The sequence below is a fragment of the Rutidosis leptorrhynchoides genome, chromosome 1, assembly GCF_046630445.1.
Source record: "Rutidosis leptorrhynchoides isolate AG116_Rl617_1_P2 chromosome 1, CSIRO_AGI_Rlap_v1, whole genome shotgun sequence".
NCBI classification, from domain to species: Eukaryota; Viridiplantae; Streptophyta; class Magnoliopsida; order Asterales; family Asteraceae; genus Rutidosis; species Rutidosis leptorrhynchoides.
In genome coordinates, this window is record NC_092333.1 from 462,553,364 (window position 1) to 462,579,540 (window position 26,177).

Sequence of the window (26,177 nt, forward strand, 5' to 3'; positions counted from 1 at the left end):
AAGTACATAAGAAAATGTTCATCAAGTTTTTAATCATTCATCTCAAATTACATGCCAAAATAATCACTACTAACAATTAAACAAGTTTCAAATGGCCTTTAAATCAAATTTACTAAGTTCATGAATTTTTAGACTTAAAAAGTCTACTTTAATTCTCAAAAACATGTTTAGGCTCAAAGTTTGGATCAATTAACTACCTAAACATGTTACACTACTTAATTTAGCAATAATTTATGACAAAAATCGGCCATAACCTGTTTATATTAAAAAGCCCCAAATTGCTCAAGAACACAAACCCTAGATTCCTAAAAATTTGAAGTTTAAGGTTTCTAATCATGTTAAATAGCTTCAATCTAGGATATACATGCATAATATAACAACAATTTAACACTAATTACACTAGAAATTAACAAAAATTAAATTAGGAATTTTAGCTCAAGAACACAATAATTTCGAATTTAAAGAGATTTAGTGGTGAAATCTTTACCTTCCTTCCGAAAATGTTGAACCCACTGAATCTAGGCATGATTATTGTGAAGTTTTGCAAGAAATTTCAAAAAAAATGACGGATTTTTGAGAGTGTTTGGGTGTGTTTTCGTGTATGTGTGTGTTTATGAGACAGAAGAAGCAGGCGACTTATGTTTTTGATCCTGGCCAGTTTTCTGACACCATGCGAGTCGCATGGTTCCATGCCCTTCCCCCATGCGAGTCGCATGGGGTTAATTTCCAGGTATTTTTTTTTATTATAAACCTTATACTTTTAAAACATAAATTTAAATAAAATTTTAAAAATTTTGTTTCTTTTTAAGACGAGGTCGTTTCGGGACGATGCCCTAGTCCGTCCCTCGACAAAATTTTAAAATTTTGTCATTTTCAAGCAATTGTTTTAAAAGCTTAGATTTTTGGATTTTTTAATTTTTTTGGCATACTTTAAATCAATAAGATTAAAAATAATGATAATAAAAATTCTCGTCCCTCCCTTGGGTAAAGCAATTTCGACTCAACGGTCTAGTTTTCAACTCACGACGAATTTTTAAAAATCATATTTTTAACTTAAAAAGATAAAGTAAATTTTTGTTTTTAAATTCACACAACTTAATTTAAAATGCATAAAATTAAAAATTTCTTATTAAAAATTAAAAATGCAATATATAATTGATATTTTTAAACTTATATTAGTTTTTAACTTATATTAAATATTAATTTTTTTTTAAAAAACTTAAAGATATTTATATAATAAGATATTATAATATTAATATTTATATATATAGTTTTAAAACAAAGTAAAAATAAAATTGAAAATCTTTTTGGTCTTTTATCCCACTTTAATCAATCAAATATTATCAAAAATATACGCCCCTCTTTTGGGTAAAGTAATTTCAGTTCCCTAACCTAATTTTACTCATGACGAATTTTTGAAATATTTTGGTTTGATTGATTAAAGATATTTATACCTTATGAATAAACGGTAAGTTTCGCAGTGATGTAATAAATTTTTGTATGATATCAATAATTTCGGCTTATGCCTAATTTTATTGAATACCAATTTAATACTTTATAGCGAACGATTTAGCGTTTAATTTCAAAAGGTTAAAAGCAATAAAAATAAAAATAAAAACTGTACATACATACCTGATAGATGGAATTCTTAGTGACCTGCTTTAGATGACTCATAGGAGAGTCTTTCGATTTCGTTTTCCATTGCTACATAAGCGTATCCATGAGTGTTTAATAACTTTTCTTCTGAACATATATACGGTCCTTCTCTGCATAGCGTAACGAACTCGGTATTGGAATGTGTTTGGTTATTCGAACATTTCCCTTCATGTGACCATTTTTCGCATTTGTAACATTTTTCCAGGTGGCGTGCTCTTCTTTTTGCTGCGGATTTTGATTTTCCTTTACCAAAATGCATCTTGTTATGATTGTTCCTAAGTTCTTTTCTTTCCATGTCCATTCTTTCTCTTATTACGGATACCAATTCACTCGGGAGTTCGTCATTATTACGTTTAGTGATCATAGCATGAAGCAGTAAACCATGGTTCAGATCAAAGGAATTCTTCATCTTGTAAAACCTAAAAGAAATAAAAATTCAGAATGGGGGGAGAAGACTAGTTCTTTAGGGTCTGCTAGGGAAAGACCAATCGGGTTCCATTTTCGAAAAGTACACGAAAACAGACAATCTGACTCTAACAGATATTCATATAACCCTTAAAAAGACTCGATTCTCCCCACACTTAGTTAGCTGTGGTATCAAATTTGTGATTAACTTCATCTTTAACCTTGACCTTTGTTCTAAGCCAATTGATGACTTCTTCTCTAAAATTCACATATTCAACTAACATCGCTCTTTCTTCAGGTGATGAATTGAATATTAATCGGTTACATAACTCAAAATTCCCCCTATTTCTAGCATCTCGAATCCGATGATAAAGTTTCTTCGTTGAACTTTTAATAACGGGTTTTTCTACTTTCATATCATCATCGGGGTTCTTTGTTATTGGTTTCTCAACATGTGTTTCTTCATCTTCCCCACACTTAGACATTTCTATTGGTTCAACAGTTTTGGTTGGTGGAGGTCTAAACTTTTTGTTCACAAAGGTGACTGATTCATCTCCATCCCTAAGTGTTATTCTACCGTTTCTTACATAAATAAACGCGTCGGTGGTTGCTAAAAATGGGCGACCTAAAATTAGAGGAATATTAAGATCTTCCTCCATATTAATGACTATGAAGTTTGCAACAAAGGCCAAACTTCCCACTTTAACAATCAAGTTGTTTGCTATTCCAACCGGGTGTTTAATGGTTTGGTCGAATAATTGAACTTTTAGTTTGGTTGGTTTTAATTTACCTACACCTAATCTTTTGTGTAAGGAAAGCGGCATAACATTTGCACTTGCTCCTAAATCTACGAGTCCATTATACATAGCACCATCTTTGAGTAAACAAGAAATGATAAATTCACCTGGATCTCCTACTTTAGTAGGTACAGTTGGTTTGTTAACCTTATCCTGGTGATCTTTTCTTGGTTCTTCTACTTCTTGTTTTCCTTTGTTTCTTAGAGTAGGTGGTTTGTATAGAAATTCTTCTTCATCACTCCAGTTTGATGCTTCATCTTCTTTAGGTTTTGGCTTTTCAAATTTTGTTGATAACATATTTATGGTTTCATTCTGAGGGTTTTCTTTGTTAATGAAATTATGATTAACTTCATTGTCAACTTCCCTAGGACCATGTATGTAATGTTTAACTCTGTGACCATTAACCTTAAATTCATTTCCATTTGAATCTATCAACTCTATTGTTCCGTATGGGAAAACTCTTTTCACTGTGAATGGTCCAGACCATCTTGATTTCAATTTTCCGGGAAATAGCTTGAATCGTGAATTGAAAAGAAGAACTCGGTCTCCCTTTCTAAAATCTTTTGAACTTCTGATTCTTTTATCATGCCATCTCTTCGTTCTTTCTTTATAGATTAACGAATTTTCATAAGCTTCATTTCTTAATTCTTTTAATTCATTAAGTTGACTTAATCGTAAACGTCCAGCTTCATGTAAATCAAGATTACATGTCTTCAAAGCCCAAAATGCTTTGTGTTCAATTTCTACTGGAAGATGACATGCTTTTCCGTAAACGAGTTTAAAAGGTGTGGTTCCAATTGGAGTTTTGTAGGCTGTTCTAAAAGCCCAGAGTGCATCCTCCAATTTCATGGACCATTCCTTCGGATTTGATCCTACGGTTTTCTCTAGAATTCTTTTTAACGCTCGATTCGTATTTTCAACTTGTCCACTTGTTTGTGGATGATAAGCGGTTGAGATTTTATGAGTTACTCCATAACGTTTGAGAACTTTCTCAAGTTGATTATTACAGAAATGAGTTCCCCGATCACTTATTAAAGCTTTCGGTGCTCCAAACCTTGCAAAAAGACGTTTTAAGAAATTGACTACAACTCGTGCATCGATAGTTGGGAGAGCTTGTGCTTCCGCCCATTTAGATACATAATCAATGGCAACGAGTATGTAGCGATTATTATGAGATTTTGGAAATGGACCCATAAATTCAATACCCCAAATGTCAAATACTTCACATACTTGAATGACATTTTGTGGCATTTCATCACGTTGACTTATTTTTCCGGCCCTTTGACATGCATCACAGGATTTGCAAAGAAGATGTGCGTCTTTAAAAATTGTAGGCCAATAGAATCCAGCATCGAAGACTTTTCTTGCTGTGAGTTGAGGCCCATAATGCCCTCCTGTTGGTCCTGTGTGACAATGGTTTAAGATTTGATTGGCTTCATCTCCGAATACGCATCGGCGTATTATTCCATCGGGACATCTTTTGAACAAATGTGGATCTTCCCAGAAATAGTGTTTTATATCACTAAAGAATTTTTTTCGTTTTTGGTACGACAATCCTTTTTCAAGGAATCCACATACTAAGTAGTTTGCAAAGTCAGCAAACCATAGAATTTCACTATAATCTATCTTCAATAGATATTCATCGGGAAAGTTATCTTGAATAGCCGATTCATTTAGAACTTCTAAATCGGGATTTTCAAGACGAGAAAGATGATCGGCTGCGAGATTTTCTGCTCCCTTTTTGTCTCGGATTTCAATATCAAACTCTTGTAAGAGTAAGATCCAACGAATTAATCGTGGTTTGGCATCTTGTTTCGAAAATAAGTATCTAAGAGCAGAATGGTCAGTATAGACTATTGTTTTAGATAGAACGAGATATGAACGAAATTTGTCAAAAGCAAAAACAATGGCAAGGAGTTCTTTTTCAGTAGTTGTGTAATTCGTCTGTGCTCCTTGTAACATCTTACTAGCGTAATAAATAGGTTGAAATCGTTTTTCAATCCTTTGTCCTAAAACAGCTCCCATTGCAAAATCACTTGCATCGCACATGAGTTCAAATGGTAGATTCCAATTTGGCGTTATCATGATCGGCGCATTAGTGAGTTTCTCTTTAATAATATTAAAAGATTTGATGCATTCATCCGAAAAGATGAATGGAGCATCCTTCTCTAGGAGTTTATTCAAAGGAGTGGCAATCTTAGAAAAATCTTTTATGAATCGTCGGTAAAAACCGGCATGCCCTAGAAAACTCCTAACTCCTCTAACATTGGTGGGATGTGGAAATTTAGCAATTATATCTACTTTAGCTCTATCCACTTCAATTCCTTTCTGTGAAATTTTATGACCAAGAACGATGCCTTCTTTAACCATGAAATGGCATTTCTCCCAATTAAGAACTAGATTTGATTGTTCGCATCTAATAAGCATTCGTTCAAGATTAACTAGACATGATTCAAATGTATCACCGAAAACTGAAAAATCATCCATGAAAACTTCCATGCATTCTGCTATCATGTCGTGAAAAATCGCCATCATGCACCTTTGAAAGGTTGCAGGGGCGTTGCAAAGTCCAAATGGCATTCGTTTGTAAGCAAAAGTACCATAAGGGCACGTAAAAGTGGTTTTCTCTTGATCTTCGGGTGCTATTGGAATTTGAAAGTATCCGAAAAAACCTTCTAGAAAACAATAGTAACTATTCCCGGCTAACCTTTCTAACATTTGATCAATGAAAGGTAATGGAAAGTGATCTTTTCTGGTGGCGTCATTTAATTTTCTATAGTCAATACAAACATGCCATCCTGTTACAGTCCTAGTAGGAATAAGCTCATCTTTTTCATTTGTGATGACAGTCATGCCACCTTTCTTAGGCACGCATTGAACTGGGCTTACCCATGGACTATCGGAAATTGGATAAATTAAACCTGCATCTAACAGTTTAATAATTTCCTTCTTAACAACATCTTGCATATTAGGATTTAGTCTTCGTTGGCGTTGCACATACGTTTTATGACCTTCTTCCATAAGGATTTTATGAGTGCAATACGAAGGACTTATGCCTTTGATGTCATGAATCTTCCATGCAATAGCTGGTTTATGAGCTTTTAGCACAGAAATGAGTCGAGATTTTTCATCGTTTGTGAGAAAAGACGATATTATTACAGGTAATTCAGATTCACCATGTAAATAAGCGTATTCCAAATGGGTTGGAAGTGGCTTTAACTCTAATATCGGCGGTTCTTCTATCGATGATTTGTATCGATATCGGTCTTCCTCTTTTAACATTTGAAGTTCTTCTGTTGTTGGTTCATATCCATTATCCATAAGTGTAGCTAACATTTCAGCTTCATCAATTGGTTCAGTTCCTCCTCCTACCGAACATTCTCCCGTTCCTTGTAATTCTGGAAATTCTTCTAACAATTCTGCATATGGATCTACAGTTTGAATATAATAGCATGTATCATCTGCAGATTGCGGTTGTTGCATGGCTCTATCTACTGAAAAAGTAACACTCTCATCCTCTATACTTAGGGTCAGTTTCTTATTGAACACGTCTATTATTGCTTTAGCCGTGTTTAAAAATGGTCTTCCTAAAATGAGAGGTACTCGAGAATCTTCTTCCATGTCCAGAATAACAAAATCTACTGGAAATACTAAATTACTAACTTTAACTAGCATATTCTCCATTATCCCTCTAGGATATTTTACTGATCTATCGGCTAGTTGTATACTTATTCTTGTTGGTTTCAATTCTCCAAGGTCTAGTTTAGCGTATAGTGAATACGGCATTAAATTTATACTAGCACCTAAATCTGCCAATGCTTCTATTGAACTAAGACTACCCAGAAAACATGGAATTGTGAAACTTCCTGGATCGGAGAGTTTTTCGTGTATCATATTCAACAGCACTGCTGAACAATTTGCATTCATAGTAACAGCCGAGAGTTCTTCCATTTTCTTTCTATTTGTGATTAGATCTTTCAAAAATTTAGCATACCTTGGCATTCCTGAAATCACATCAATGAAAGGAAGATTTACATTTATTTGTTTAAACATATCCAAGAATTTGGATTGCTCGGCTTCAAGTCTTTCTTTTCTCATTTTACTTGGGTAAGGAAGCGGTGGTTGGTATGGTTTAACATAAGGTTTGGCCTTAACTGTGTTATCTTCATTAACCTTTTCAACTACCGGCTCTTTTTCCTTATCTTGTTCAGATTGTGGTTCTTGTGGAGTAGGAATAGAATCATCTGAAATTACAGGCTTTTCAGGTGGTTTAAGTGTAATACCACTTCTCGTGGTAATAGCTTTAGCTGTTTCATTCCGGGGGTTAGCATTTGTATCGCTCGGTAAACTTCCCGGTTTTCTTTCACCTATCAACCTTGCTAGGTTGCTTACTTCTTGTTCCAAATTTTGAATCGAAGCTTGTTGATTCCTAAATGCTTGAGCATTTTGTTCATTGGTTTGTTTTTGAGATGTGAAAAACTGAGTTTGAGATTCAACTAGCTTTGACATCATGTCTTCAAAATTTGACTTTTTCTCATCGGTTTGTGATGGTTTAATTGGAAAAACAGGTCTTTGCTGGTTGTAAGTATTATTGGATACTTGTTGATTGCTAGGACCTTGTTGGTTATTGTATGGAATATTTCGGTTATAGTTCTGGTTTTGATTGTAGTTTGGTCTTGGCGGTTGATAATTATTCTGATAATTATTTCCAAGCTTTTGGTTCATGTACGAAACATTCTCTCTTTGTTCCATTGTTTGTTCAATACTGAGACAATCTTTTGTCAAATGTGGTCCTCCACACTGCTCACAACTAATTCGTATAACGTGAATATCTTTAGTCATCTTTTCCATTCGTCTCTCGAAAGCATCTATCTTTGCAGAAATGGAATCTAAGTCATGGCTAGAATCGGCTCTAGCTGCTTTAGATGATCTAACGATATCTTTTTCTTGGTGCCACTCATGTGAGTGGGAAGCAGTGTTATCAATGATTTTATAAGCTTCGGTTGCTGTTTTCTTCATAATGGAACCACCGACTGCTATGTCGATGTCCTTCCTTGTAGTGATGTCACAACCTTGGTAAAATATTTGAACTATTTGATAAGTATCTAAACCATGTTGCGGACATCCTCTTAACAACTTTCCAAATCTTGTCCATGCCTCATATAGAGTTTCATTTGGCTTTTGCTTGAACGTAACAATTTCTCCTTGAAGTCTTACGGCTTTGGATGCCGGAAAGAATTGTTTAAGAAATTTTTCAACTAAATCATCCCATGTAGTAATCGCCCCTTCAGGTAACGATTCTAACCAATCTTTGGCTTCTCCCTTTAAAGTCCAGGGAAATAACATGAGATAGATTTGTTCGTCTTCCACTTCTCGGATTTTGAATAGCGTACAAATTCTATTAAACGTACGAAGATGTTCATTTGGGTCTTCATTTGGCGCACCACTGAATTGGCATTGGTTAGTCACCATATGTAGAATTTGTCCTTTGATTTCATAATCTGGCGCATTAACGTTTGGTTGAGTAATTGCATGACCTTGACCAGTGCGTTTAGCTCTCATTCGGTCTTCCATACTTAGAGGTTCTAGATTTTCCATGATTGGAAGTGTTGTATCCGAATCACTAGAGGTTTCGGATTTAATGGTTTCTTCCTCAACAATCTCTGTTTGAATGATTGGTGGTTCCGGAGGAATAATTAGTGGATCAGGGTCTCGGAATTGTCCCTGAGTATTCTCCGGATTCTCAATTGTGATGTTTGTTTCAAAAACTGGATTATCGGAAATTTGAGTTGAAGTACTCGGTCGACTTGATGACGAGTCTAAAGAAAAATCAACGGCGGCGATATTTGTTAAACGATGTCTTGATCGAGTTACAGGAGGTGAACGTATGACCGGCGGCGAACGTCTTGCTCGGTGCATTCACAGAATATCCTATTAGTTATAAAAATAATAAGAAAAACTTATATAAGCTATCCAATTAATAGACTTTTCTGATTTTTGCCCACGTTTCGAATAGCCAAAAGATGCAGCAGAGGGGCAGGATTCGTTTGGTCTCAATATAATTGAGGACTGTTTGGCTCCAACAACCCGTTCCACGTATAAATCCAACTATTACTACGAACCAGAAAAATGTCAACGTCTATTAATTTAACCACTTAGATAATTTCTCTTTCCGTTTAAGAAATATTAGATAAGAAGTAGATAAAATTCTATGTCCTATAACTAGAGTGTCGAGAAATAAGGAAGAAATAGATTGCGCGTCGAAAAGTGTCGAAAAATAGAAAAAGGCGAAGAGTAGCTTGTAACACTTTTAAAACACTCAACTAATCGATCCTTATTATGACTATTATCTTAAAATTAAAATTGCAAATGGAGATCACTAATTGGAATTGTAATTGATACATAGGTAAACGGCGTCGAAAAATAAGAAAATAGCACGAAAAATGGCGTCGTAAAATTCTAAAGCACCTAATACTTAATCTAAGGAATAAGTACTTAAGGGATTTTACGGCAATCCTAAAAATTCTAGAAGTAAAAATAAAAACTACGGCAAAAACTAGACTAAAAACTAAGTACGAACGAAGTAAAAACAAATATTATGCTAAAAATAAATAAAAGATATAAAATAAATAAAAAGTTATAAAAATTATTAGTTTTTTTTTATAAAAATATTATTTTTATTTTTTATATATTAAAGTACTAAGTATATATAAATATAAACTAATTATAAGTAATAATAATTTTAATAAACTAAAAACTGAATATAATAATAAATATAAACTAGGGTTTAAATAATATTAATAATATAATACGTATTTAATGCGGATGTAGGTCAAATTGTGGCCTGTCAGTGATCACCATGCGACTCGCATGGGTTCATGAGGGAGGTTCATGCGATCGCATGACCTGTTTTGCAGGTTCAAATCAGGCAGGTTCAAATCAGGCAGTTCGTAATATTTATTTAAATTTATTTTATATTTTCTGTTTTATATATAATATAAGATATAAAATAAAAACTTAATTTTAAAAAGTAAAATAAAATAAAAATACTTTAAAATTTTATAAAAACTTAAAAATAGATTTTAAAATATTTTTTTTCGGTTTTTATAGTTTTTTAATTTTTTTTTATTTTTCAAAATTTAAACAAAAATATATATTTATTACAAAAACTAATTAAAACTTGATAAGATTTTTTTTTTTATTGACGTTTCGCTTCGGCGTTCCCCGGCAGCGGCGCCAAAAATTACTTGATGTCGTAGGGGGTGTATACAAAATAGTATTATTTTTAGTGCGAAATACTATTAAATATGCTACAATTTAACACAAGTTATTTATTTATTTATTCTAGTGGATATACTTAAACCTTGCTACAACACTTATAGGCAGTGTACCTAATCGTATTATAGTATAGTTTTTAGTAAGTCCGGTTCGTTCCACAGGGAAAGCTCGAGAAGTTTAACGCACAATATATTTTAAAAATATAAAAATATAAATATATATATATTAGTAGTAGTAGTATTATAAATATATAAAAGGGGGGTTTTTACCGTTTAATGACCGGTTTGTCGATTTTTTTAAAACTTAAAATACAGTTAAATCCTAAAACAAAATATTAAAAATAAATAAAACTTAATTTAAAGAGTAAAGTAAATAACAATAATTTAAATGACAGAAATTAAAATGCGATAAATAGAAGTGCAATTAAATATGAAATTAAAGAGATTATACTTATTTAAACTTCCATAATCATGATGTTTGGCGTATTAATTTTAATTTTTAGTCCGATGGGTTAATTGTCCTTTGTCCTGGATTATTCAAGATGTCCATACGGTTTTGTCCATAATGGTCCAACGGGCATAATTATAAATGCGAGGTTCTTCGTCAAATAGTCCTTATGTCCGAAGTCAAATATTCCAACTAATTAGGGACTTAAACTGTAACAAGGTCTTAATTCTTTGTTTAATGAATACACCAGGTTATCGACTGCGTGTACCCCAAGGTTTTAATACTTTGTTAACAATTACACCCAATTACCCTTGAATGTAATCCACCCCTGTTTCAACTATTCTAGTGGCCAATAATTCACCCCCCGTTTCCGGTCAAATGAACAATAATATGTACTTATAAATATCCCGTCCACCTTATCCGATTAGACGTATGTGGATATTTATAGATACACAAAATTATAACCTTTATATAAAATTAACGAGGTATCGTTAACTAAATATAAAGCCCATTAAAAGCCCATAGTCTAATTTCCACAAGTGTCGTTCCTTTGTCCAAACCCCAATTATGGTCCAAAGTCCAATTACCCCAATTTTAGTATTTAGCCTTACATCACGATTACTTCGGTATTAAATAAGCATAATAACGGCTTAGCTACTAGACATTAATGAAAATAATATAGACATAACTTACAGTGATTAATAATATAGAGTAATATTATACGGGCAGAATTTCGACTTATACACTCAAAACAATCCTTAACATAATCTTATTATTATTATTAATTAAAATTAAAATTATAATTATATTTATTTATGTAATACGAAAGACAGAGAGATAGATATATATTTTTAAGGTGTACATAAAATGGATCACGAACTCGCTTTAAATAGAATGTGGCCTGGAAAAGTAAGCCATGCGACTCGCATGGGCTTCACCCTTCCTGCCATGCGAGTCGCATGGAAAGTGATGACAGCTCACATTCTTTTAACTTGTTGCTTGCCGACATAATAAATAAATATAAATAAAATATAAATAATTTTAATAATTATTTATATATTATATTATATTTATATGCATAGTTAACTCGTAATTTTTAGTCCGTTGCGTCGGGCGTTTCTTCTAGGCTCAGGTCCCGGTTCCGGATTTTCGGACGTCCTCGCGTACTATTTTATATTGCGTACTTTGCGTCTTGTAACTTGTACTCTTGTTGTTTTGAGACGTTCCTCATCAATAATTTGAACCTTTTTGATTGTATCTTGTACATTTTAGCTTTTTGGACCTTTCCGTCTTCAATTTGTCGAATCTGCCTTTTATCTTCACTTTTTAATATATAAACGAATATCGCTTGTAAATCGAACAATATCAACTAAAATCTTGTCTTTCTTGGGGAATAATGCTATAAAATATGTGTTCATTTTTGGCATTATCAATATTCCCACACTTAAGCGTTGCTTGTCCTCAAGTAATATAGTCTTGAAAAACACTTGAATCACTTCTTTATTCTTCACACTTTGTACATCAGTGACTTCAATACAGCGGTATAAACAATGGTAGTAACGATATGGTTAAAGGTGGGTGTGTCTTTTTATGGTTGCCTCGGGTTTAGGTCAACGACACTGGCAATCAAATAGCCGATTTACTTTCGGTTTCCAAAGCAAAGTGCACATTTGAAAGGCGGTTTACAGTCCCACATGACTATAAAAATTTAGATCCTTAAGGAAATTGGATCTTTATGAAAACATTTGATCTTTTGAAAATTCAAGCTAGATTTTACCCTAGACAAGTTTTCTGATTTGATCCATTATCGGTGTTGCAAAATATGTTTGTGGATCAATATTTTGGCTAAAACTTTTAGGTTCGTGTAATCCACTGCTATCCCGGTGTCGGAAAGCACACATCCAGCTTACTTGTTCCGTATATTACCTTTTGGTAAACTACCGTCCGGTTGTAAAGGAAAGCGATGAACAAGAAACTGTTAAGGCAATGTCTAATGACATGCATTTGATTATGGACTTTTTAACGTGTCGGATGCTAGAACTATCCTTGGTAGGAGCAATAGTAAAGATCATCCTTTGATTTTTCGGTCTGGCACAAGGTCCTGTCTCCGACCATGCTATGCAACCACCGTTCTTACGGTTGACACCCGATTTGGTTCAGGTGACCTAATGAATTCCAGGTGAATTCCTAGGATTTTACGTTCAATGGTAATGAACGCATTGAAAATGGATTTTCAGAAAACAAATCGGTTTGTAATTTTTGATCAAAATATTTTCTCGTTCAAGCTCGAGTTTAGATATCATTGAATTCCATGAGTTTAAATTCTCAATCTTTAAGGTCAATCTCAAGGATTGAGTAATATCATAATCTTCTGGAAATAAGTGCGGGTATTTCTTCTTCATCTGACTTTCACGTTCCCAGGTGAACTCAGGTCCTCTACGAGCATTCCATCGAACCTTAACGATTTTATATGTATTTTGCTTGAGTCTTTTAACCTCACTATCCATTATTTCGACGGGTTCTTCAATGAATTGAAGTTTTTCGTTGATTGTGATTTCGTCTAACGGAATAGTGAGATCTTCTTTAGCAAAACATTTCTTCAAATTCGAGACGTGGAAAGTGTTATGTACAGCAGCTAGTTGTAGAGGTAACTCGAGTCGATAAGCTACTGGTCTGACACGATCAATAATTTTGAATGGTCCAATGTACCTTGGATTTAGTTTCCCCTGTTTACCAAATCGAACAACGCCTTTCCAAGGTGCAACTTTAAGCATGACCATCTCTCCAATTTCAAATTCTATATCTTTTCTTTTAAGGTCCGCGTAACTCTTTTGTCGACTTTGGGCGGTTTTCAATCGTTGCTGAATTTGAATGATTTTCTCGGTAGTTTCTTGAATAATCTCTGGACCCGTAATTTGTCTATCCCCCACTTCATTCCAACAAATCGGAGACCTGCACTTTCTACCATAAAGTGCCTCAAATGGCGCCATCTCTATACTTGAATGGTAACTGTTGTTGTAGGAAAATTCTGCTAACGGTAGATGTCGATCCCAACCGTTTCCAAAATCAATAACACATGCTCGTAGCATGTCTTCCAAGGTCTGTATCGTCCTTTCGCTTTGCCCATCAGTTTGTGGATGATAGGCGGTGCTCATGTCTAGACGAGTCCCTAACGCTTGTTGCAATGTTTGCCAGAACCTTGAAACAAATCTGCCATCTCTATCAGAGATAATAGAGACAGGTATTCCATGTCTGGAAACGACTTCCTTTAAGTATAATCGTGCCAGCTTCTCCATTTTATCATCTTCTCTCATTGGCAGAAAATGTGCTGATTTGGTGAGACGATCGACTATTACCCAAATAGTATCATAACTACTTGCAGTCCTTGGCAATTTAGTAATGAAATCCATGGTAATGTTTTCCCATTTCCATTCCGGGATTTCAGGTTGTTGAAGTAGACCTGATGGTTTCTGATGTTCAGCTTTGACTTTAGAACATGTCAAACATTCTCCTACATATCTTGCAATATCGGCTTTCATACCCGGCCACCAGAAATATTTCTTAAGATCCTTGTACATCTTTCCCGTTCCGGGATGTATTGAATATCTGGTTTTATGTGCCTCCTTAAGTACCATTTCTCTCACATCTCCAAACTTTGGTACCCAAATTCTTTCAGCCCTATATCGGGTTCCATCTTCCGGAATATTAAGATGTTTCTCCGATGCTTTGGGTATTTCACTTTTCAAATTCCCTTCCTTTACAACTCCCTGTTGCGCTACTTTTATTTGAGTAGTAAGGTTAGCACGAATAATTATATTCATAGCTTTTACCCGTATAGGTTCTCTGTCCTTTCTACTCAAAGCGTCGGCTACCACATTCGCCTTCCCCGGGTGATATCGAAGCTCAAAATCATAATCATTCAACAATTCAATCCACTTGCGCTGTCTCATATTCAGTTGCTTCTGATTAAATATGTGTTGGAGACTTTTGTGGTCGGTATATATAATACTTTGGACCCCATATAAGTAATGCCTCCAAGTCTTTAATGCAAAAACAACTGCGCCTAATTCCAAATCGTGAGTCGTATAATTTTGCTCGTGAATCTTCAATTGTCTAGACGCGTAAGCAATTACCTTCGTTCGTTGCATCAATACACAACCAAGACCTTGCTTCGAAGCGTCACAATAAACTACAAAATCATCATTCCCTTCTGGCAATGACAATATAGGTGCCGTAGTTAGCTTTTTCTTCAACAATTGAAATGCTTTCTCTTGTTCATCCTTCCATTCAAATTTCTTCCCTTTATGCGTTAATGCAGTCAAGGGTTTTGCTATCTTGGAAAAATCTTGGATGAATCTTCTGTAGTAACCAGCCAATCCTAAAAATTGGCGTATATGCTTCGGAGTTTTTCGGGGTTTCCCACTTCTCAACAGTTTCAATCTTTGCCGGATCCACCTTAATACCTTCTTTGTTCACTATATGACCGAGGAATTGAACTTCTTCCAACCAAAATGCACACTTTGAAAACTTAGCGTACAATTCTTCCTTCCTCAATACTTCTAACACTTTTCTCAAATGTTCTTCGTGCTCTTGATCATTCTTTGAGTAAATAAGTATGTCATCGATGAAAACAATGACAAACTTGTCAAGGTATGGTCCACAAACTCGGTTCATGAGATCCATGAACACAGCTGGTGCGTTAGTTAAACCAAATGGCATGACCATAAACTCGTAATGACCGTAACGTGTTCTGAAAGCAGTCTTCGGAATATCGTCTTCCTTCACCCACATTTGATGATACCCGGAACGTAAATCAATCTTCGAATAAACCGACGAGCCTTATATTTGATCAAATAAGTCGTCGATTCTCGGTAGTGGATAACGGTTCTTGATGGTGAGTTTGTTCAACTCTCTGTAGTCAATACACAATCTGAACGAACCATCCTTCTTCTTGACAAACAATACTGGTGCTCCCCATGGTGATGTGCTTGGTCGAATGAAACCACGCTCCAAAAGTTCTTGTAATTGACTTTGGAGTTCCTTCATTTCGCTGGGTGCGAGTCTGTATGGAGCACGAGCTATTGGTGCAGCTCCTGGTACAAGATCTATTTGAAATTCAACGGATCGATGTGGAGGTAGTCCCGGTACTTCTTTCGGAAATACGTCGGGAAATTCTTTTGCGACGGGAACATCATTGATGTTCTTTTCTTCGGTTTGCACCTTCTCTACATGTGCTAGAATGGCATAGCAACCTTTTCTTATTAGTTTTTGCGCCTTCAGGTTACTAATAAGATTTAATTTCGCTTTGCTCTTTTCTCCGTACACCATTAAAGGTTTTCCTTTTTCTCGTACAATGCGAATCGCATTTTCGTAACACACGACCTCTGCTCTCTCCTTTTTCATCCAATCCATGCTGATTATCACATCAAAACTCCCTAACACTACTGGTATCAAATTTATCTTAAATACTTCTCCAACCAGTTTAATTTCACGATCTCGACATATTTTATCTGCTGACATTAAGTTACCGTTTGCTAGTTCGAGTAAAAATTTATTATTCATAAACGTCAATGGACCGTTTAATTTAGCACAAAAATCTCTACTCATATAGCTCTTATCCGCACCCGAATCAAATAAAACATAAGCAGGTTTATCGTCAATAAGAAACGTACCCGTAACAAGCTCCGGGTCTTCCTGTGCTTCTGCTCCGTTGATGTTGAAGACTCTTCCACGGTTTTGCCCATTAGTATTCCCTTGGTTTGGGCAACTTCTGATCATGTAGCCCGGTTTTCCACATTTATAACAAACAACGTTGGCATTATTTGATCCAACACTATTTGTCCCATTAGTCTTGTTAAACTTCGGTGCGTAGACCTCACACTTTACTGCGCCATGACCAGTTCTTTTACACTTGGTGCAAAATTTCTGGCAGAACCCTGAGTGATTCTCTTCACATCTTGGACATTTATTGTTCTGATTGTTGTTGCCATTGTTGTTATTGAGGTTGTTGTTAGGATTTTTATTGTTGTTGAAACGGTTGTTGTTGGAACGATTGTTGTAGTTGTTGTTGTTGGGATGATTTTTATTGCGGTTGTTGCGAAAAATGGTGCGTTTGTTGTAGTAATTTTGGGGTTGGTTGTTGACACGATAGTTATTGTTGTTGTTATATTCGTAACCCCTGTCACTGGTTTCTTCCCACTTTCTCTTGAGTGGTTTCGTGTTGACCTCTTCGGTCGCTTGATTATTCATTCTCCCTTGGATCTGGTTTATGAGCTTGTGAGCCATTCGACTTGCCTTTTGTATGGAGGCAGGGTCGTTTGAACTCACATCTTCCTGGATCCTTTTCGGTAACCCTTTCACAAATGCGTCGATCTTCTCTTCTTCATCTTCGAACGCTCTTGGACACAATAGGCACAATTCTGTGAATCTCCGTTCATACGTGGTAATGTCGAAACCTTGCGTTTGTAATCCTCTAAGCTCCGCCTTGAGCTTATTGACCTCCTTCCTGGGACGGTACTTTTCTTTTATCAAGTGCTTGAATGCTGACCACGGTAGTGCGTAAGCAGCATCTTGTCCCACCTGCTCGAGGTAGGTATTCCACCATGTTAACGCAGCACATGTGAAGGTATGCGTAGCGTATTTCACCTTGTCATCTTCAGCACACTTACTTATAGCAAACACTGATTCGACCTTTTCAGTCCATCGTTTTAATCTGATTGGACCCTCGGTTCCATCGAATTCCAATGGTTTGCAGGCAGTGAATTCTTTGTAGGAACATCCGACACGAGTTCGTGTGGCGTTTGTTCCGTTGCTAGTTTCAGAGTTATTGTTGTTATTATGCATCGCGGCTTGCACTGCGGCTATGTTCGCAGAAAGAAAGGTACGGAAATCTTCTTCGGTCATATTCATGGTATGTCGAGTGGTTGGTGCCATTTCCTTCAAAAATAGCCAAAAGAAACGAGTTAATCATATAGAATATCAAGAGTAGCCAATAGTATTTCGTAGCATAATATGAACTTATATATAAAAGCTCTTTCTTCATATTAGCGTTTTATAATATTTAATTCGGGTAGTACCTACCCGTTAAGTTCATACTTGGTAGCTAACATACCATTTCAACTACTACAATTCTATATGAAAAACTAATCGTAAAAAAAAAAACATATATCATATTCAAACTTTTATACAATAACTTGCAAACTTACAATACCGCAATTTTACATATAGCATAAAATATAGCACATAAAAACTTTGATACAAAGTAGTTGCGAAGATAATTCTAGTTACGCGTAAGACGTTCAGCAAAGGCAATAAACACACGTAATTCATACGTCCAGAAACAAGTCATGCACTCTGGTTTTACTAAGACTACATCCCAACCTTGGTATTGCGGAACATAACCGTTATGACCGTTAGCAAGACAGCTTGTTGTAACGTCGTCAAAAGGACGAAGGTTACGTAATGACCAACAGCCTCGTAACAACCTAAAAACTTCATTTCTCACCCCAATTACCGAATCCGTCACTTGTGGGAAAGTTTCGTTCAGTAGTTGTAATCCTATGTTCTTTTTCTTACTTTGGTGAGAAGCGAACATCACTAACCCGTAAGCATAACATGCTTCTTTATTTTGCATGTTAGCAGCTCTTTCTAAGGTATGAAGTCCTACGTTTGGATATGTCGAGTCAAAATAAGTTCTTAACCCGTAGCGTAACATTACATTCGGGTTCCCCGCATTATATGCTTGAGAGTAAACACGGCATAACTTATGGTTTCCCCAATGGGATATACCCCATCTTTCGAACGAAAGCCTTTTATAAACCAGGGCATTTTTGGAACGTTCATCGAATGTCTTACAAACTGATTTTGCCAAAAATAGTTGTGCCGAGGAATCCTGACCGACTCTAGACAGGATTTCATCAATCATGTCTCCGGGTAAGTCTTCTAAAATATTGGGTTGTCTAACCATTTTGTGTTTTTATACTGTAAAATAGACAAGAGTTAGATTCATAAAAGATACATATTAATACAAGCAATTTTTACATATATCACATAATATTCACATGTTAAATATATAGTTTCCAACAAAATGTGTTAAGCAATCATTTTTCAAGTAAACACGGTCGAAGTCCAGACTCACTAATGCATCCTAACAAACTCGGTTAGACACACACTAATGCAAATTTCTGGTTCTCTAAGACCAACGCTATGATACCAACTGAAATGTCCCGTTCTTATTGATTAAAAACGTTCCATATTAATTGATTTCGTTGCGAGGTTTTGACCTCTATATGAGACGTTTTTCAAAGACTGCATTCATTTTTAAAACAAACCATATCCTTTACTTCATCAATAAAGGCTTAAAAAGCTTTACGTAGATTATCAAATAATGATAATCTAGAATATCCCGTTTACACACGACTATTTCATAATGGTTTACAATACAAATATATTACATCGAAATACGTTTCTTGAATGCAGTTTTTACACAATATCATACAACATGGACTCCAAATCTTGTCCTTATTTTAGTATGCGACAGCGGAAGCTCTTAATAATCACCTGAGAATAAACATGCTTTAAATGTCAACAAAAATGTTGGTGAGTTATAGGTTTAATTTCTACCTATATCAAATCATAATAATAATAGACCACAAGATTTAATTTTTCATAACAACCATCTCAAAATCCGGAATTCGCAAACGGCAGAGATAAAATCATTCATATGGTGAACACCTGGTAACCGACATTAACAAGATGCATATAGAATATCCCCAATCATTCCGGAACTACCTCGGACCTGATTAAAATCGAAGTACTAAAACATCCGGTACTTTGGATGGGGCTCGTTGGGCCCGATAGATCTATCTTTAGGATTCGCGTCAATTAGGGTGTACGTTCCCTAATTCTTAGGCTACCAAGCTAAAGGGGGTATATCCAAATTCGATCATTCAACCATAGAAAGTAGTTTCACATACTTGTGTCTATTTTGTAAAGCATTTATAAAACTGCATGTATTCTCATCCCAAAAATATTTAGATTTTTAAAAGTGGGACTATAACTCACCTTCACCGAATGTTACTTCGTCGAGAAAATTACTTGGCCACGGGTTGATTCACGAACCTATAACAATATATACATATATCAAAATATGATTGAAACATATTCACAATATTTTCTTTATTACGTGTTGATGATTTTTAGTTGTCCAGTTAGCGGTCCGAAGTTAGAAGTTCCATAATTTGTCGTACATGAATAACATAATATATATCTTGAATCAATCCACAACCCAGTGTATACATATCTCAGTATTGATCACAACTCAAACTATATATATTTTGGAATCAACCTCAACCCTGTATAGCCAACTCCCTCATTCACATATAGAGTGTCTATGGTTGTTCCGAAATATATATAGATGTGTCGACATGATAGGTCGAAACATTGTATACGTGTCTGTGGTATCTCAAGATTACATAATATATAATACAAGTTGATTAAGTTAAGGTTGGAATAGATTTGTTACAAAGTTTCACGTAGCTAAATTGTGTAGTTTTTACCAATCTTATTTTACTCGCCATTTCTTCGTTTCAAATCCGTTTTGAGTGATTCAAGCGGCCACGGTTTTGTATTGAACTTATCTTTTTGAAACTAAACAGAAAAAGCATGAGTTTATAGTCGGAAATACAATTTTCAAGTCTTTTAGTAAAAGGTAGTCATTTCCGTCGAAAGAACGACATCTTGATGACCATTTTGAAAAACATACAATCACTTTGAGTTTAACCATGATTCTTGGATATAGTTCCATGTTCATAAGAAAAATCATTTTTCCAGAAATCTAGCTTTTAAATCAAAGTTCATCATAGCTTTTAATTATCCCAACCAAAACAGCCCCCGGTTGTAGCTACGACGGCGTATATCCGATTTTATGGTGTTTATCGTGTTTCCAAGTTTCAAATCATTAAGTTAGTATATCATATAGATATATAACATGTGTTTAGTTGATTTTAAAAGTCTAGTTAGAAGGATTAACTTTATTTGCGAACAAGTTTAGAATTAACTAAACTATGTTCTAGTGATTACAAGTTTGTATCGTAAAATAAGACAGCTTTTTATGCAAGAATCGAATGATGTTACGAACATCATTACTACCTTAAGATCCTTGGATAAACCTACTGGAAATGAGAAAAATAGATCTAGCTTCAAAGGATCCTTGGATGGCTTGAAAATTCTTGAAGCAGAATCATGACACGAAAACAAGTTCAAGTAAGATTTTCACTCGAAATAAGATTGTTATAGTTATAGAAATTGAACCAAAGTTTTAATATGATTATTACCTTGAATTAGAAAGATAACCTACTGTAAGAAACAAAGATTTCTTGAGGTTGGATGATCACTTGGAATGGATTTAGAAAACTTGGAAGTAAACTTGCAATCTTGGAAGTATTCTTGATTTTTATGAACTAGAACTTTTGAAATTTATGAAGAACACTTAGAACTTGAAGATAGAACTTGAGAGAGATTCATTAGATGAAGAAAACTGAAGAATGAAAGTGTTTGTAGGTGTTTTTGGTAGTTGTTATATGGATTAGATATAAAGGATATGTAATTTTGTTTACTTGTAAAAAGTCATGAATGATTTACCAAATTTTTGTAGTTTTATGAGATATTTCATGCTAGTTGCCAAAAGATGGTTCCCACATGTGTTCGGTGACTCACAAGGGCTGCTAAGAGCTGATAATTGGAGTGTATATACCAATAGTACATACATCTAGAAGCTGTATATTCTACGAGTACGTATACGGGTGCATACGAGTAGAATTGTTGACGAAACTGAACGAGAATGTAACTGTAAGCATTTTTGTTAACTGGAAGTACTTTGGTATATGTCTTGAAGTCTTTCAAAAGTGTTCAAATACATTTAAAAACATTATAAGTATATACATTTTAAATGAGTCGTTAAGTCATCGTTAGTCGTTACATGTTTTGATTTGTTTTGAAGTCTTTAAGTTAACGATCTCATTTAATCTTGTTAATTCATTGTTTATTATATCAAATGAGATGTTAAATTATTATACTACCATGTTAACATGATATATGAATATATCTTAATATGATATATATACATTAAAATATCGTTACAACGATAATCGTTACGTATATGTCTCGTTTCGGAATTCTTAAGTTGGTAGTCTTATTTTTACTTATGGAGTTCATTGTTGCCACACTTAATGATATATTTAATTATCATTTTATCATGTTAAACAAAAATATTTATTCATATATGTATCATCATGTCATATACCACTTATAGCGTTCGTGAATCATCGGTCAAACTGGGTGATCAAATATTTACAAAATTTCCGTTTCAATTAACCAAGTCTTAACAAGTTTGATTGCTTAACATGTTGGAAACATTTAATCATGCAAATATAGTTTTCATGTATATATATAATCATAGAAGAGTTCGGAAAAGTTCGGGTCACTACAGTACCTACCCGTTAAATAAATTTCGTCCCGAAATTTTAAGCGATTGAAGGTGTTGGCTCATCTTCTGGAAATAAGTGCGGGTATTTCTTCTTCATCTGACTTTCACGTTCCCAGGTGAACTCAGGTCCTCTACGAGCATTCCATCGAACTTTAACGATTTTATATGTATTTTGCTTGAGTCTTTTAACCTCACTATCCATTATTTCGACGGGTTCTTCAATGAATTGAAGTTTTTCGTTGATTTTGATTTCGTCTAACGGAATAGTGAGATCTTCTTTAGCAAAACATTTCTTCAAATTCGAGACGTGGAAAGTGTTATGTACAGCAGCTAGTTGTTGAGGTAACTCGAGTCGATAAGCTACTGGTCCGACACGATCAATAATTTTGAATGGTCCAATGTACCTTGGATTTAGTTTCCCCCGTTTACCAAATCGAACAACGCCTTTCCAAGGTGCAACTTTAAGCATGACCATCTCTCCAATTTCAAATTCTATATCTTTTCTTTTAAGGTCCGCGTAACTCTTTTGTCGACTTTGGGCGGTTTTCAATCGTTGCTGAATTTGAATGATTTTCTCGGTAGTTTCTTGAATAATCTCTGGACCCGTAATTTGTCTATCCCCCACTTCATTCCAACAAATCGGAGACCTGCACTTTCTACCATAAAGTGCCTCAAATGGCGCCATCTCTATACTCGAATGGTAACTGTTGTTGTAGGAAAATTCTGCTAACAGTAGATGTCGATCCCAACCGTTTCCAAAATCAATAACACATGCTCGTAGCATGTCTTCCAAGGTCTGTATCGTCCTTTTGCTTTGCCCAACAGTTTGTGGATGATAGGCGGTGCTCATGTCTAGACGAGTCCCTAACGCTTGTTGCAATGTTTGCCAGAACCTTGAAACAAATCTGCCATCTCTATCAGAGATAATAGAGACATGTATTCCATGTCTGGAAACGACTTCCTTTAAGTATAATCGTGCCAGCTTCTCCATTTTATCATCTTCTCTCATTGCAGAAAATGTGCTGATTTGGTGAGACGATCGACTATTACCCAAATAGTATCATAACCACTTGCAGTCCTTGGCAATTTAGTAATGAAATCCATGGTAATGTTTTCCCATTTCCATTCCGGGATTTCAGGTTGTTGAAGTAGACCTGATGGTTTCTGATGTTCAGCTTTGACTTTAGAACATGTCAAACATTCTCCTACATATCTTGCAATATCGGCTTTCATACCCGACCACCAGAAATGTTTCTTAAGATCCTTGTACATCTTTCCCGTTCCGGGATGTATTGAATATCTGGTTTTATGTGCCTCCTTAAGTACCATTTCTCTCACATCTCCAAACTTTGGTACCCAAATTCTTTCAGCCCTATATCGGGTTCCATCTTCCCGAATATTAAGATGTTTCTCCGATGCTTTGGGTATTTCACTTTTCAAATTCCCTTCCTTTACAACTCCCTGTTGCGCTACTTTTATTTGAGTAGTAAGGTTAGCACGAATAATTATATTCATAGCTTTTACCCGTATAGGTTCTCTGTCCTTTCTACTCAAAGCGTCGGCTACCACATTCGCCTTCCCCGGGTGATATCGAAGCTCAAAATCGTAATCATTCAACAATTCAATCCACTTGCGCTGTCTCATATTCAGTTGCTTCTGATTAAATATGTGTTGGAGACTTTTGTGGTCGGTATATATAATACTTTGGACCCCATATAAGTAATGCCTCCAAGTCTTTAATGCAAAAACAACTGCGCCTAATTCCAAATCGTGAGTCGTATAATTTTGCTCGTGAATCTTCAATTGTCTAGACGCGTAAGCAATTACCTTCGTTCGTTGCATCAATACACAACCAAGACCTTCCTTCGAAGCGTCACAATAAACTACAAAATCATTATTCCCTTCTGGCAATGACAATATAGGTGCCGTAGTTAGCTTTTTCTTCAACAATTGAAATGCTTTCTCTTGTTCATCCTTCCATTCAAATTTCTTCCCTTTATGCGTTAATGCAGTCAAGGGTTTTGCTATCTTGGAAAAATCTTGGATGAATCTTCTGTAGTAACCAGCCAATCCTAAAAATTGGCGTATATGCTTCGGAGTTTTTCGGGGTTTCCCACTTGAAATGTCCCGTTCTTATTGATTAAAAACGTTCCATATTAATTGATTTCGTTGCGAGGTTTTGACCTCTATATGAGACGTTTTTCAAAGACTGCATTCATTTTTAAAACAAACCATAACCTTTATTTCATAAATAAAGGTTTAAAAAGCTTTACGTAGATTATCAAATAATGATAATCTAAAATATCCTGTTTACACACGACCATTAGATAATGGTTTACAATACAAATATGTTACATCGAAATCAGTTTCTTGAATGCAGTTTTTACACAATATCATACAAACATGGACTCCAAATCTTGTCCTTATTTTTGTATGCAACATGATAATGCTAAAAACGAACATATATTTCATAGCATTATTCCTCAAGAAAGACAAGCTTTTAGTTGCAATTGTTCTATTTACAAGTGATATTCGTTTAAATAATAAAAGGTGAAGACAAAAGACAGATTCGACGATTTGAAGACGCAAACGACCAAAAAGCTCAAAAGAACAAAAGACAATCAAAAAGGTTCCAATTATTGATAAGAAACGTCTCAAAATCACAAGAGTACAAGATTCAAAACGCAAAGTACAAGATATTAAATTGTACGCGAGGACGTTCGAAAAACCGGAACCGGGACTAGAGTCAACTCTTAACGCTCGACGCAACGGACTAAAAATTACAAGTTAACTATGTATATAAATATAATATAATATATAATTAATTATATTAATTATATATATATTATATATATATATTAAAAACTGTCGGCAGCCAGAAACTCCAAGGGTGTGAATTGAAAATACCTCTCCGCGACTCGCGGAGTTTGAAGGGCTTTTTGCCGCGAGTCGCGGAGCCCCAAATTTCACTTCTGGCTATAAAGCCAACCGAATTCTGATCGAATTTATTATCATTTTTTTTCTTCTCTTCATACGAAGTAATATATATTTATATTTATAATTTATATTTTAATTTTAATTATAATTCTAATAATAAGGGTATGTTAGCGAATGTTGTAAGGGTGTAAGTCGAAATTCTGTCCGTGTAACGCTACGCTATTTTTAATCATTGTAAGTTATGTTCAACCTTTTTATATTAATGTCTCGTAGCTAAGTTATTATTATGCTTATTTAAAATGAAGTAATCGTGATGTTGGGCTAATTACTAAAATTGGGTAATTGGGCTTTGTACCATAATTGGGGTTTGGACAAAAGAACGACACTTGTGGAAACTAGACTATGGGCTATTAATGGGCTTTATATTTGTTTAACTAAATGAAAGTTTGTTAATGTTAATATAAAGATTTACAATTGGGCTTCCCTATAAATTACCATATACACTCGATCGGACACGATGGGCGGGGTATTTATATGTACGAATAATCGTTCATTTAACCGGTCACGGGAATGGATTAATAGCCACTAGAATAATTAAAACAGGGGTGAAATTACATTCAAGGGTAATTGGTGTAATTGTTAACAAAGTAGTAAAACCTTGGTTTACACGCAGTCGATAACCTGGTGTATTCATTAAACAAAGTATTAAAACCTTGTTACAATTCGAATCCCCAATTAGTTGGAATATTTATCTTCGGGTATAATAATAATTTGACAAGGACACTTGCAATTTATATTTATGACTGATGGACTGTTATGGACAAAAACCAGACGGACATATTGAATAATCCAGGACAAAGGACAATTAACCCATGGGCATAAAACTAAAACCAACACGTCAAACATCATGATTACGGAAGTTTAAATAAGCATAATTCTTTTATATCATATTTTATTTCCTTTATTTTATATTTAATTGCACTTCTAATTATCGCACTTTTATTTATTGTTATTTCATTTTATCGCACTTTTAATTATCGTACTTTTTAATTATCGCAATTTAATTTTTATCGCTTTTTTATTATTCGCAATTTCATTATCGTTATTTACTTTACGCTTTAATTTAAAGTCTTGTATTTATTTTATATTTTACATTAGGTTTTAACTGCGAC